Source organism: Typopeltis vanoorti, chromosome 10, assembly GCF_054136105.1.
Source record: "Typopeltis vanoorti isolate ZY-2024b chromosome 10, IOZ_Tvanoo_1.0, whole genome shotgun sequence".
In the NCBI taxonomy this organism is placed as follows: domain Eukaryota; kingdom Metazoa; phylum Arthropoda; class Arachnida; order Uropygi; family Thelyphonidae; genus Typopeltis; species Typopeltis vanoorti.
Genome location: NC_143558.1, coordinates 105,229,255 through 105,243,521, shown reverse-complemented (window position 1 = coordinate 105,243,521; position 14,267 = coordinate 105,229,255). Strand labels below are relative to the sequence as shown.

The window sequence follows — 14,267 nt, the reverse complement described above, 5'->3', positions numbered from 1 at the left end:
CAACCTAGGCGCTGGAAATTTTCAAGCATTGTTTCCACTAGATCTTTGGAATTGTACGCTTTTTTGTTTCCAAGAAAATTATTCGCAACCATCGTAAATGAAGTCCGGGCCTCTTTCTCAATTTCGTTCATAGAGTTGATGAAATTTGGGTCTCTCGTTAAAGTTCTAATTTGCAGTCCATCAAATACACCGGGCTTTAATTTTTTCATAACTAAGTTGTGGAAATTTTTCACATATGTATTGGAAACAGTTACCTTGTAAATCTAAAGCTTTAACATACTGCTTCATAAGACCTAGTTTGATGTGTAGAGGTGGAAAAATGATTTTTTTCTCTGTCGATTAAAGGTTGATTTATAACATTCTGTTCTCCAACATTTAAGGATATTCTAAGAGGCCAATGTTTCTGACTCCAGTGTTGGTTTCTAGCTCGACTATCCCAGAAGCATAGAAAACACGGAAACTTTGTATATCCTCTTTGAAAGCCAAGTAAAAAGTTCGCCATTTTAAGATCCACACAGATGATCGAGATATGGTCTGTATATTTTAATAACTTCAGAACCTTTTTAATGTCCTCATATGTTTCCTTTAAGTGGACTGAATAGCCAATAGGAATTGAGCCATATACATTCCCATTGTGTAGTAAGACACACTTGAGACTTCTGCTTGAACTGTCGATAAATAAACGCCACTCATTTGGATGATATTGTAGAACACTCATTTCAGTTAGTAAACCTGACACATTGTTACAGTAAACAAACCCACACTCATGTTTAAAATATTGTACAAGATTAATTTCCCTGCTACGATAAAAAGTTATCTTCGTATCTTGCTCCAGTAAGTTTTTTCCATTTAATCTTGAAGCTAACAATTCCGATGATTCCTTTGATAGGCCCAAATCTCTTACTAAATCATTCAATTCTGCTTGAATAAAATGTTGCAGTCCAGAACTAGAAATTAAATTTTCATTGTCTAAATCAACATCCGGGTCTTGCTCCTCAAGAACATCTGGCATATCCCGATCATGCTTGTTCTCAAGTAAAGGAAGTCCTTTATAAATTGGCACGGCTATTTCACTGGAATGAACAACTGGCCAAATTGCTGAGTCGAGATTTGGATACACAATTTTTTTTCTTATTCTTCTTATTATAACCAGAAGTCTGAACTAAACAAAAATAGCAATCATCTACGTGATTTTTCGGTTCACACCAAATTATTGGAACGCCAAAAGTTAATTTTTGGCGTTTTCCCTTGCTCCACTGTCATAAATTTTCTACACATGACTTACACACTTGATTTGGAGCCCATGACTTGTCCTGATCTGCAATTTTTACGTCAAAGTATGCAAAGTACACTTTCTTAACGAAATCAGTGATATTTGTCCTTTGACTGAGAACAGTAAAGCTGCCACAAATGTAGCAGAAGGAATCTACACTATTGACACAATTTCGAGTAGTAGACATGATGTATTTTCTTCACTGCCGACTAACATGCAATTAACAAGACAAAAAAAAAACAGAGACTTTATTGAAACGTTATAAGCGCTCATCATACTTTCACGATCGATTAACGATTGACTGATTTCGGTCGTTCTTTGTCCGCTATGACACATATAGCATTCATTTGTTTTAGGCAGTTGTAATCGCCTACTTTTCATCACCTAAATGTATTAGGTCGGTTATCGGCCTCTCTTGCATTCAAGGCACCAGTACGCGCCGTTGCAGGTTCTTACGCATTTATTCGTTTACTAACAAGCGAGAGCGGTGAGCTCTCCGATTCTGATCTGCGCACCGCTTTGAATAATAGGCTATATCTTCGGGAATTTTTCGAATTTTTTGATAAAAAGTTAGGAACAGATTTTTAAAAGTACATACTTTCAGAAAATAATGACATTAAAGACACCCTGAAGACATTGTAAGCTGTTTAAATGAGCAGTCCTATTTCACATACCAACTTTGGCTGATTATTCTGTGGAACATCTAAAAAACCAACTCTTATATACCATTTTCCCTCAACCTTGTATCTTGTTTCATTTTTGTGATGAAATCTTTTAAGTTTGATCCTACTCAAAGACAGACTTATAATTTCTGCATAAAACAAATTTCCATATCAAATTCACTATTGAACGTGAATCCAACAAAAGTCTTTCCTTTTTTGATTTGTTAATAATCTGTAATCCATACTGAATTTTCTGTTTATAGAAAACCTTCCTTTACTTGCAGATGCATCCATTTGTCCTCACATCTGCTCTTTTGATTCCCCTCCATTAGATGAATTATATAAAGTAAAAATCACTATAGTGACTAACTTTTACAACAAAACTACCATGCAAAAAATTACTGACAGTTATCATCCCTCAGGCTGACTACTATCCGATGTGAAAAGAATTTCCCCACATTAAAGCAAACGTCTCTGAAATACCATGGATTTTTTTACAAGCACAATCAATACACTTCTCTCAAACCAGCTCAGACGCTGTCATCTTTTCTATCATCTACAAAGAACAAATTATCACTTCTCTCCTTGCAGGTATCTATTAAGTGCCCAGTTCATGTCATTTTTGTTACTTTGGATAGACTGGCAGTTCTCTAAGATTAGAATCTCAGAACATCAGGACTACCTTGCATTTTTAAAATCTGACAATTCTGGCTTTGTTTCTCATCTAGTAACATTATAACTATGAGTTTTTTGGAATCAGATCAAGTTTCTTCATTCTAGTACATTCAAATGTGAAATATATCAAACCTTAAAAAATTGTTCAAACATTAATCACTCTGAATGTATGCCAATTTCAAAGTTCTGTGAAGCGACCGATTAACTGTTCGTAACTGTTTTTCTTTTAATGCTGATATAAGCTAGTAAGCATGTGCTATGTGACTCTTGTAATGTTTTGAATGGAGTTAAGTGATCCTCTCTTCTCTCCCTGATGATATCCATGTTATATTGGATGAATGTCAGAGTTTTAATAAGTTCTATATTTTTTGCTATTTTAACTTCTGGTTCTGCAAGTCAGGCACATTCCTGATTACCTTGCCAGTCTTTACATCATTAGCAAATAGCTGATGATGTCTCCTCTCATATCCTTCCCTATGTCATTAATTTCAAGACTTAACAATGGACCAAGGAATCAAGGATACACCACTGTCACATTAAACCATGGAAATGCATATCCCTATTGCATAAAAAACTTTTTTCATGTTAGTCAGCAATCCTCTTATCCAAGTTAATAGTTTATAATTCGATCCCATGTCCTTCAACTTATGTAACAGCCTTCCATGCTGCATCCTTTCAAAAGACTCAGCAAAATCCAAAAAGATTATTACTATTAGTATGTATCACCTCCAGGGAGTCCAAAGACTCAATGAGGGAGGGCGACTCAACTCTACAATCGCATGTATTCCCCTGAATTGTCATTGGATTGGATTGGATTGTCCTGAATTGGATTGTCAAAAAGAAACTCTCCTCAACTCCTGTATGAAATCGGCTAACTCGCTTTCACTTGAAAAATCCATAAACATTATTTTAGTCCTATACCAATCAAAGATATTTTCTTCAATCATGGTCAATATTCCCTCTAAGCTGTGCATGTACAAACTGGTCAAAAAGGGAGTGCACAAGTCTATTAATGTGCACACAAAGTTTTTGCTCTCAGAATTTCTAATTAACAGTCAATAAACAAATATAAACATACTAGAAAAATGAATTATATGATAAATCACACTTTTCATTTATTTTATTTAGTAATTTTCTCCACTCTAATATTACTCTAACCCATTCCAACTTAACACACTTTATATTATGACCTTTTCTTGACCACTAGTATTAATAAATTAAAGACTTAATTCTGTATGTTAGTCAAGTAAATAATAGTTTAATATCTGACGTTTCACTGACTAATATCTGTCAGCATTTTCAAAGGATACACTGGTAAGCAATAGAAAGTAACAAAAACTAGGAAACTAACCGACAATTCTAAAAATTATATAAAGTTATCACTGTGGATGATAACAATCCGACACATGATATAATACACGTGTTGCAAGTACAACGTTTTATTTGTTGAGATATTTATTGTAATTTTCATGAAAGTTCATTTCTTTTTGGTTAAATGATCTGATTAAAGTTTTCCATATATCTGGTAGGATTAGCCTTGATTCTTATTTAAGTTACCTGTTGAACGGGCAACTGTAGCAGCTTCTTTGAATGTTCTGGAATGGTAGTTCTCTTCTATGTAGGGCCTATGACTCATATCCCATTCAATATTATGGTTAGTAGAGGCAAAGTGGGAAGAAAGGCCTGATATATCTTGTCTGTTATTCCTTACATAGCCTTATGTGTTCTTTCTTTCTTGTTTCAAAACTTCTAGATGTCTGTCCGATGTAATTGATACTGCATGAACAGAGTATGCTATAAACTCCAGAGTATTTGTAGAAAGGATGGCTATCTTTCGGTGATCTTATAAACTTTTGAATGGTCTCAATAGGTTTGAAGGTTACTCTGATATTATATGGTTTTAGAAGAAGAGCTAATTTTTTGAATATGGTGCAAATAGAATTGTTATAGAGCTGATGTATTGGGTTTCATCTCGTTGTCTTTGCAGTATGTCATTAAAGAGAATCTTGTTGATGATTCTTGTAGGGTAGCCATTTAAGGATAGATCTCTGGATATTTTCATTAATTCTTCTTGTAAGTCGCCAGGGTCTGTGGTACACTGTATAGCTCTTTTTTTTTTTGAGCATATGAATAATGCTGAGACAAGTCGAAATGGAGGTAGCGTCTAGTGTTAGTAGGTTTTCTATATACTGACAGGTTGATGCTATTGTCAGTTTGTTTCTTAATAAGGACGTCTAGGAATGGAAGTTTATTATCTTTTTCTAGTTCCAATGTGAACTTGATAGTGTTGTGAAAGCCATTAATTTTGTTTAGATAATCTATTAGTTCTTCTTTTTTGTGATTCCAAATGATGAAGATGTCGTCAACATACCTAAACCATGTGGTTGGTTTAGGGGTAATTTGGGATAAAATTTAAGTTTCCAAATTTTCTAAGAACAGGTCGGCACACGAAGGAGAGAGAGGGCTACCTATGGCTAATCCTGCAAGTTGTTTGTAGTAGGTTTTTTGCCACGTAAAATAATTCGAAGTTAAGCAATGCTTGAATAACTTGGTGATGTTTGACAGGAACAAGTTTTCTAAGATGTCGATGACTTCTGAAACTGGGATATTTGTGAACAGAGATGTGACATCCAGGCTAGCCATAATATATCTTCAGAGATACGGATGTTTTTTAATTTCTCCAAGAAATGTTGGGAGTTCTTGATATAAGAAATTACATCCAATAGTAGATGGTATCCATTCCCCTACTTACAATCTATCAAAATATCTAGCCAAAATGTTACAAGAACACATTCACAACACGGTTTCTTATATCAAGAACTCCCAACATTTCTTGGAGAAATTAAAAAACATCCGTATCTCTGTAGATAATATTATGGATAGCCTGGATGTCACATCTCTGTTCACAAATATCCCAGTTTCAGAAGTCATCGACATCTTAGAAAACTTGTTCCCACCAAACATCACCAAGTTGTTCAAGCACTGCTTAACTTCGAATGGCAAAAACCTACTACAAACAACTTGCAGGATTAGCCATGGGTACCCTCTCTCTCTCCTTCTTGTGCCAACCTATTCTTAGAAAATTTGGAAACTCAAATTTTATCCCAAATTACCCCTAAACAAACCACAGTTTAGGTATGTTGACGACATCTTCATCATTTGGAATCACAAAAAAGAAAAACTAATAGATAATCTAAACAAAATTAATGGCTTCCACAACACTATCAAGTTCACATTGGAACTAGAAAAAGATAATTAACTTCCATTCCTAGACGTCCTTATTAAGAAACAAACTGACAATAGCATCAACCTGTCGGTATATAGAAAACCTACTAACACTAGACGCTACCTCCATTTCGACTTGTCTCACCACATATCCCAGAAACTCAGCATTATCCATATGCTCAAAAAAAGAGCTATACAGTGTACCACAGACCCTGGCAACTTACAAGAATAATTAATGAAAATATCCAGAGATCTATCCCTATATGGCTACCCTACAAGAATCATCAACAAGATTCCCTTTAATGACATACTGCAAAGACAACGAGATGAAACCCAATACATCAGCTCTATAACAATTCTATTTGTACCATATTCAAAAAATTAGCTCTTCTTCTAAAACCATATAATATCAGAGTAACCTTCAAACCTATTGAGACCATTCAAAAGTTTATAAGATCACCGAAAGATAGCCATCCTTTCTACAAATACTCTGGAGTTTATAGCATACCCTGTTCATGCGGTATCAATTACATCGGACAGACATCTAGAAGTTTTGAAACAAGAAAGAAAGAACACATAAGGCTATGTAAGGAATAACAGACAAGATATATCAGGCCTTTCTTCCCATTTTGCCTCTACCAACCATAATATTGAATGGGATATGAGTCATAGGCCCTACATAGAAGAGAACTACCATTCCAGAACATTCAAAGCTGCTGCTACAGTCGCCCGTTCAACAGGTAACTTAAATAAGAATCAAGGCCTAATCCTACCAGATATATGGAAAACTTTAATCAGATCATTTAACCAAAAAGAAATGAACTTTCATGAAAATTACAATAAATATCTCAACAAATTAAACGTTGTACTTGCAACACGCATATTATATCACGTGTCGTATTGTTATCACGCACAGTGATAACTTTATATAATTTTTAGAATTGTTGGTTAATTTCTATTGCTTACCAGTGTATCCTTTGAAAATGCTGACAGATATTAGTCAGTGAAACGTCGGATATTAAACTATTATTTACTTGACTAACATACAGAATTAAGTCTTCAATTTATTAACACACTTTAATTAATTACTTAGTCTGTGCTATGTGAGAGAACTGATGCAAATGTCAGCAAATTGCAAAAGTAAGTGTGTTTCAGGTGTCTACAGTCTAGACAATACAGTCACTTGACTTGAGCTCATGCAAAAGATGAAAAAGGAGCAACATTAATATGAGAAATATTACGTTAGCAGTTTCTGTGTGTTAAACCCTAAAAATGTCACTGTCGAAATCAAAGTGAAAAGAACCACAAATTCATTTAAATCTGAGTGGCTGGACAAACATGTTGAAATGGCGATGCTAATATCAAAGACCAACATGCACAGGCTACTGCCCACATTGAGTCTGAGACTGAAAACTTGTGCACACAATGTTTTTCATGAACATAAGGGCTAACAAAAATTAGAAGGAATATTGATCAGGATATATATCCATTCCCTTGGATAACTCAACTGTAACATAATAAAACTTAAGTTATCGGACATAGCTTTCCTGTACTGTACCCATGCTGTTCAGTGAAAAGTATAAATTCTCTGTCAATCTGTTTCTGTAAGAAAGCTCTTACCAACTTTTACCAAATCTTGACTACCACTCCAGAGATAGTTGCAAATCAATAATTAGACGAGTTTTTGCACTACATTTGTGCAATGTACTATTTTACATTCATTCTGCTCTTGGGGAATGTTTCCTGTGCTGAGACTCAAATTATACAGCCAAGCAAAATGCACAGATATCAAAGCTGAACACTCTTTTATCAACCATGCTGATATTCCATCAGTCCCTTATTGTCAAATTTTTATTCAGTCTATGCAGCAGCTGTACCTTCTCCTGCTCCCTCATATACCTGAGTTTCTTCAACCAGTGTGGAAGTAGAATTGGGCCCCATGTCGCATACTCTAGGTTGGTAGCCTTTAGCACAATGGATACACATTTCACTCACCAACCACCCTCCATGCAAAGAACCTGCTTCTCGATCCTTTGCTCACACCCTCCTTATACAGTTTCCAGCAATGGCTGCTTGTTCTACTCCCCTCTCCCATTCTATGGAAAATTTCTTCCATGTTTGCTTGATAGCAACCTCTGACCAGCTTATATGTCTCAATCATATCCCCCCCCCCCCTCTTCCTACTATTCACGAGGCTCTGCAACTTACATTCTCTCAATCTGTCCTCGTACTCCACATTCCAAAGACCACTGACTACCTTTGTATAATCTTCTCTGTACCCTTTCCAACATATCCTCGTCACCATGAAAACCTGGCGACCAAATCTGTGCACAATAATCCATATGAGGCCTGATCAAGGCCTTATACAATGGAATCATAACCTCTCTATTTCTGCACGTCAGGGTTCTCCACATCATTGCCATTATTCGATGTGATGTCTTCACAACTTGTGCAATGTGGCCCCTGAATTTCAAGTCCTTGTCCACCATCACTCCTAGATCTCTCATCTCCTCTACTTCTGTTAAAGTTTCCCCACCAAGTGTATACTTTGCATTCCATCGTTGCTTACCAAATCTCAAAACCTTACACTTGGCAACATTGAACTGACAGTTCCACTTACCTGCCCATTCATGCAATCTATTCAAGTCCTCTTGCAAGGCATTAATATCAGCCTGACTGTGCATTGCTCTCCTCGGTTTTGCATCATCTGCAAACAGCTGGATATCACTAGTTAAACCTGACCCAATATCATTAACATACAAATTGAACAACAATGTCCCCAAAAATGACCACTGCGGCACACCACTGGTGACCTTTCTCTTTCAAGATACTGCACCCCCATATACAACTTTCTGATACCTATCTGACAGCCAGTCACTGATCCAACACAGAAGTCTGTTATCCAATCTCATCTGTTTCAATTTATTTAAGAGATTGTCATGTGGCAGTCTATCAATTGTTCCACTGCATAAGTGGTGATAAAGCTGTAGCTTCAAATTATAGGCCAGTCTGTATATCTGGAGTTGTGGTGAAGGTTCTGGAGAGATTGGTGTGGAGTAGGATACAGAAATGGGTTGATAACAGCATTATTCTCTGTGGTTATCAGCATGGGTTTGTTAAGGGGAGATCATGTTTCACTAACTTACTTATGTACTATAACAAGGTGACAAATACCTTGGATAGAGGAGATGCATATACAGTTGCAAAATCCAAGTACACCACTGTATATGCATCTCCTCTGTCCAAGGTATTTGTCACCTTGTTATAGTACATAAGTAAGTTAGTGAAACATGATCTCCCCTTAACAAACCCATGCTGATAACCACAGAGAATACTGCTGTTATCAACTCATTTCTGTATCCTACTTCTCACCAATCTCTCTCTAGAACCTTCACCACAACTCCAGATATACAAATCGGTCTATAATTTGAAGCTACAGCCTTATCACAACCTTTATGCAGTGGAACAATTTTACCCTTCTTCCACTCCCTTGGAACCTGTGCTGTTGCAAAACTCTTGTTAAACAGGCATGCCAATGCTACGGCTAGTTCCCTGGAACATTCTCTTAAGATGTGTGGTGATATTTCATCAAATCCTATCGCCTTATTAACATCAAGGTTATTTATTTCCTCAAATACCTCCTGCTCACTCACAATTAAGCTAACCTCTCCTATGTCCTCTACACTTAAGTTCCTCATGATTCCACCCTGATCAGGATGAAACACACAAATTGATCACTGAATACCTCAACAATGACTTCTGCAGCAGTTACCATTCTACCACTTTCATCCCTTAATTTCATCTTTCCATGATCATTCTTCCTTCTACTTGCCACATATCTAAAAACTCTCTAAGGTTTTTCTTAGCCTTATTTGCCAATACCTCTGTAATTCTCACATTCAGTTTTATTTCCCTTTTTATATATGGGTACTATGAGAGCTCTACGCCAATCATCGGGAATTCGTCCCTCTGTCCAGGCTTTCTGAACTATGCAGTGCAGCCACTGTAAGACTCTTATACCACCATACTTCAGCATTTCTGGTCGATTATCATCTACTCCTGCTGCCTTTCCACATTTCAAGCCTTTGATGGCTTTTTCTACTTCAATTATGGATATGTATTCCTGCCTGCATGCCTAGTCAGTGTTTTTTACCACTGTGCTGTCATCACTGCTTGTTTCATTTAGCAGTTTTTCAAAGTAATTACTCCATACTTCAAGGATACCTTTTTCTCCAGTTTTCATGTCACCTTTATCATCTCTAACTCCTTTTACAGCACTCTTTCCTCCATTCCTAAGCTTCTTCAACAACCTCCAGAATATTTTGCCACCTTCTTGATATTTATTTTCTATATTCTTGCCAAAGTCCTCCCATGACTTTTGCTTAGCTAGTTTTACACAGTGTTTAGCATTCTTGCATTTGTCTCTATATTCTCTAAGAGCACAAGCTGACTTATTTGCCAGGAACTTTTGATATGCTTTCTTCTTTTCCTTCACTGCCTCTTTAACTTCCTGTGTCCGCCAGGGAGTTCTGATTTTTTTATCCTTGCACAAAACCTCACCACATGCCTCTCTGGCAGAATCAATCAATGTTTTCTTCAGAGTTTGCCACTGAATCTCCAAGGTTTGATTCCTGTTCTCAAACTCTTTCATTTTTTCTTCAATAATCTTTGTGTATTTTAGTCTACAGTTCACATCTGAGAGCTGCTCAACTTTTATTCGTTTTAAAACTTTCTTACATGTTATTCTTTTCAATATGGAATTCAATTTTATCCTGCTCAAGACTAAATAGTGATCACTTCCAATTTCAAATCCTCTGTACACTCTGGTGTCCTGCACCAGGGAGAAAACATCACCATCAACAATAACATAGTCAATGAGACTTTTCTTATTCCTAGCCTGTTCTTTCCATGTGAATTTGTGCACAAATTCACATTGGAACATGGTGTTAGTAATAACCAGTTCATGTCCTGAGCAGAAATCCAACAGATATTTGCCATTATTATTAGCTTTGCTCTTTTCTCCAAATTTTCCCAAAATATTTTTGCATGTCTGACAATCATTTCCTACTCTGCTATTTAGATCCCCAACAAGGACCAACTTTTCATGTTTCATTGTGTCAGTCGCTTTCTCTAAAGCTTCAAAAAATTCCTCCACTTCTACCTTAGTAGAACCTTCTGTGGGACCATAGGCACAAATAAGTCTCATTGTCCAGTTCCCCATTCTCATATTTGCCCACATTACTCTAATTGAGACTGACTGCCATTCAAGAAGAATGGCAGCCTCCTAAACTCCTGGTAACCTCCTAAACCATTATTGTTTTAGTCCATTTTACCATCTAACAGTCCATGTGAATCGCAGCTGTTTTAAAGTTGTACTCTCAAAAAGAAGAAATTCAGCATCTATGATGTTCAGCTTAACTGAAAATATCACTTATACTACATGTTGGAAGAAATGGAGATTAAAAAGTAAATCAAGCCTTTGACCTGGAATTAAAACATGGTTCTGGTTAATTCAAGTACCTATTATGTAAGTGATAATATTACACTAAGCAATGAATCTTCTCTATAGAAGCTTGACCTTTCCAGTGCGCGCATGCAAAAAGAAGGTCACACATGTACCTTTGCCTATTAATTCAATCCAAGATGAATTTAGCACAGATGAATTTAGCTTTAGCGTAGATCCAGGCTGCAGTGGCATCAGGATCTCAGACTTTTTCCTTTAGGCATTGGAATGGTACATTCTATTTGGACAAACTGAAGAAAAATTTCGCTAAATGACTTTTTATTTTTGTTGTTGATAGTACTGACAATATTATTGATTTTTAAGCATATTCGAAACATCTTTCAAATACACTTTGCTTCGTTTTTTTAAAACAGAAAGCTAAAGAGAATTTACAATAATCACAAAAAAAAAAAAAAGAAATCACTACAGTCAATTCTCATTATAGCAATTAACATTATAATGAATTCACTTGCTGTAATAACTATTGGAAAGTTTCCAACCAAAGCTTCATATCATCAATGCATGAGAAATTACTGTAGAAATGTATTAATGTAGAAATTATTGTTTATGACTATAAACAATAAATTATGTGTTTATCACATAATTTATTGTTTATAGTCATGCCACAGGTACCTTTAAAGATTAATGCATGAGAAAGAAAATTTCCCAAAATGTTCACTGGCAAAGTAAAACCTTCTGTCCATACACAACATATCTGGTATAGTGAGAACTGGCTATACCAATTTATCTGTTATGTTAATTTTATTTTCATAGAGGAACAGAAAATCAATTCATAAGAAATAGTTTTTGATTCAGTAATAGCAGATGAATATAAATCTTAGGAATAAAAATGGATGAATGGTCAAAAATAAACATTGTAATTTACTGAATGTAACTGAGTATGAGAATAAAGAAGGGTTTGAATGCATAACAACATACCATCCTATTTCCAATTAACTTTAACTGGAAATGGGTTGATAATCTGTGTTATAATCCATCACAGAATTCACCTGGTAGACAAAAGCATCACCCTTTCTTCCCCTTCACTTCCATATGTTCAATTATTGATGAAATGTTTACACATGATTCTTTATAGACAAACTGCTGCTTTCTCCTATTATTCTGACATTACTGTTCAGCCACACATCAGAAACCGAATGAAAGAATGCTACTGTATGATATCTGCTATTTAGGGATATCAGGTTATCTTGCATTTTTTTTTTTTAAATGTTTAGCAAAACAGCCAATTTAGAAAATAATGCTATGCCTTAACATGGGAAGGGCCACACCCAGACCAGTTTCAACCTTTATTGCAGTATGTTAAAGTGCAGGGATACTTCTAAAGACTCTGAGTGAACTACGAGATCACTCTAAATCTTACTGAGTGACCCTAAAGGATCACTACTAAACTCATCACTCCTGAGTGAATTGCTGCAGGATAGGAGACTCATGTTCAGATGTGTATAAAGCATAGATTTATACACATCCAAAAAGGCACATGCTTTGCATTATGGGATACTAAGGCAAACGATGTGAAGTCATTAACCTCCATATACAAGTAGCCCAGTCGTGAAGATACTTCATGTGCAACCTTTGTTTGCTTATACTTGGATAAAGGATTAAACCAGGAATATAATTTCTTGGCATATTAATTTATAGTTTAACTAAGTGGAAAAAGTTTTAACATCTATCGCTGATCCAGAGTGTTTTAATAAAAAGGTGATTCATCTTTCCGTCACTTGTATATGGGAAATATATGAATTCTGCATTACTTAAACCTTGGTATCCCTTCTGGGTCTGGCTCCCACTGATGGTAACCTGCTTTCTGGGGAGTAGAGAGGTTCTGCCAATAGTTGATTTTTGCCTGTCATTTGGTAGAGCCACCACCGAGCCTCTCTTCCTGGAGCAATTCAGGTCATGAGTGATGAGTTTAGTAGTGATCCTTTGGGGTCACTCAGTGAAATTTAGAGTGATCTTGTAGTTCACTCAGAGTTTTTGGAAGTATCCCTGCACTTTAACATACCTCAATAAAGGTTGAAACTAGTCTGGGCATGTTATAGTACTTACATTATACACACCCGAAAGGGTGTATGCTTTGCATTATAGGATACTAAGGCAATCTGATGTAAAGTCATCAGCCTCTATATGCAAGTAGCCCAGTCATGAAAATACTTCACATGCAAACTTTGTTTGCTTATACTTGGATGAAGAATTAAACCAATATAATTTCTTGGCATCTTTAATTTTTAGAAAAAATAATAATAATGAATAAAAAGGAAAGGATAAGTTTCAGTGTTATTATATATGTAAATATATCACTAAATGTTTAATGCTTTATTACTTCTAATTAATAATTTCTTTAATGAAATCTTTCTATGGCCTGTTGCAAACTTTTTAATTACAATATTTATTGGTATCAAACATGTGAAAATATCTCACCTCAAATTTTGTTTTAATCCTGTAACTTGAAAACCACACAGGAGAAGAAAATATTTAACCTTCTAAGTTATCATGCCATTAAAATACCACAGCCTTTTTCACGTGATGATTCTGCTTTTGTTTCACTACCATATTATTTTCCATGACAAGGCAGTAGTGTTGCTTGTGCAAAGTTTGTAGTTCTGAATAGGAAGTTCGATATAGTGAAAGAGGAAAAAAAATGGCTGTTGATTAGAACAGAACATTTTCTAAAAGTTTGCAATTGAGAGGAGAAATATAATGAAAAGAAACAGATCAAGTCAAAAAGATCTAGAAGACTGTTAAGATGTAAACAGTTTCCAAAACAGGTGACATTCTTTCAAAGGAAGTTAAGTTAGATAAAATTGCTAAGAAGGATTATATAATTTTTCCTGAAATAACAGATGGTTTGTATTAGATTGAGTGGCAACATTTTGAACACAAGAGATGAATCTTTTTATGGTGCTCAAGG

The 14,267-nt window shown here is 35.6% G+C and overlaps 1 protein-coding gene across 1 annotated transcript in view; it reads right to left on the bottom strand.

Annotated features, from left to right (window-relative positions):
- The window catches only part of atms (RNA polymerase II-associated factor 1-like protein antimeros), a 249,647-nt gene that overhangs the window by 48,571 nt on the left and 186,809 nt on the right, over nt 1-14,267 (bottom strand). The window lies entirely within an intron of this gene.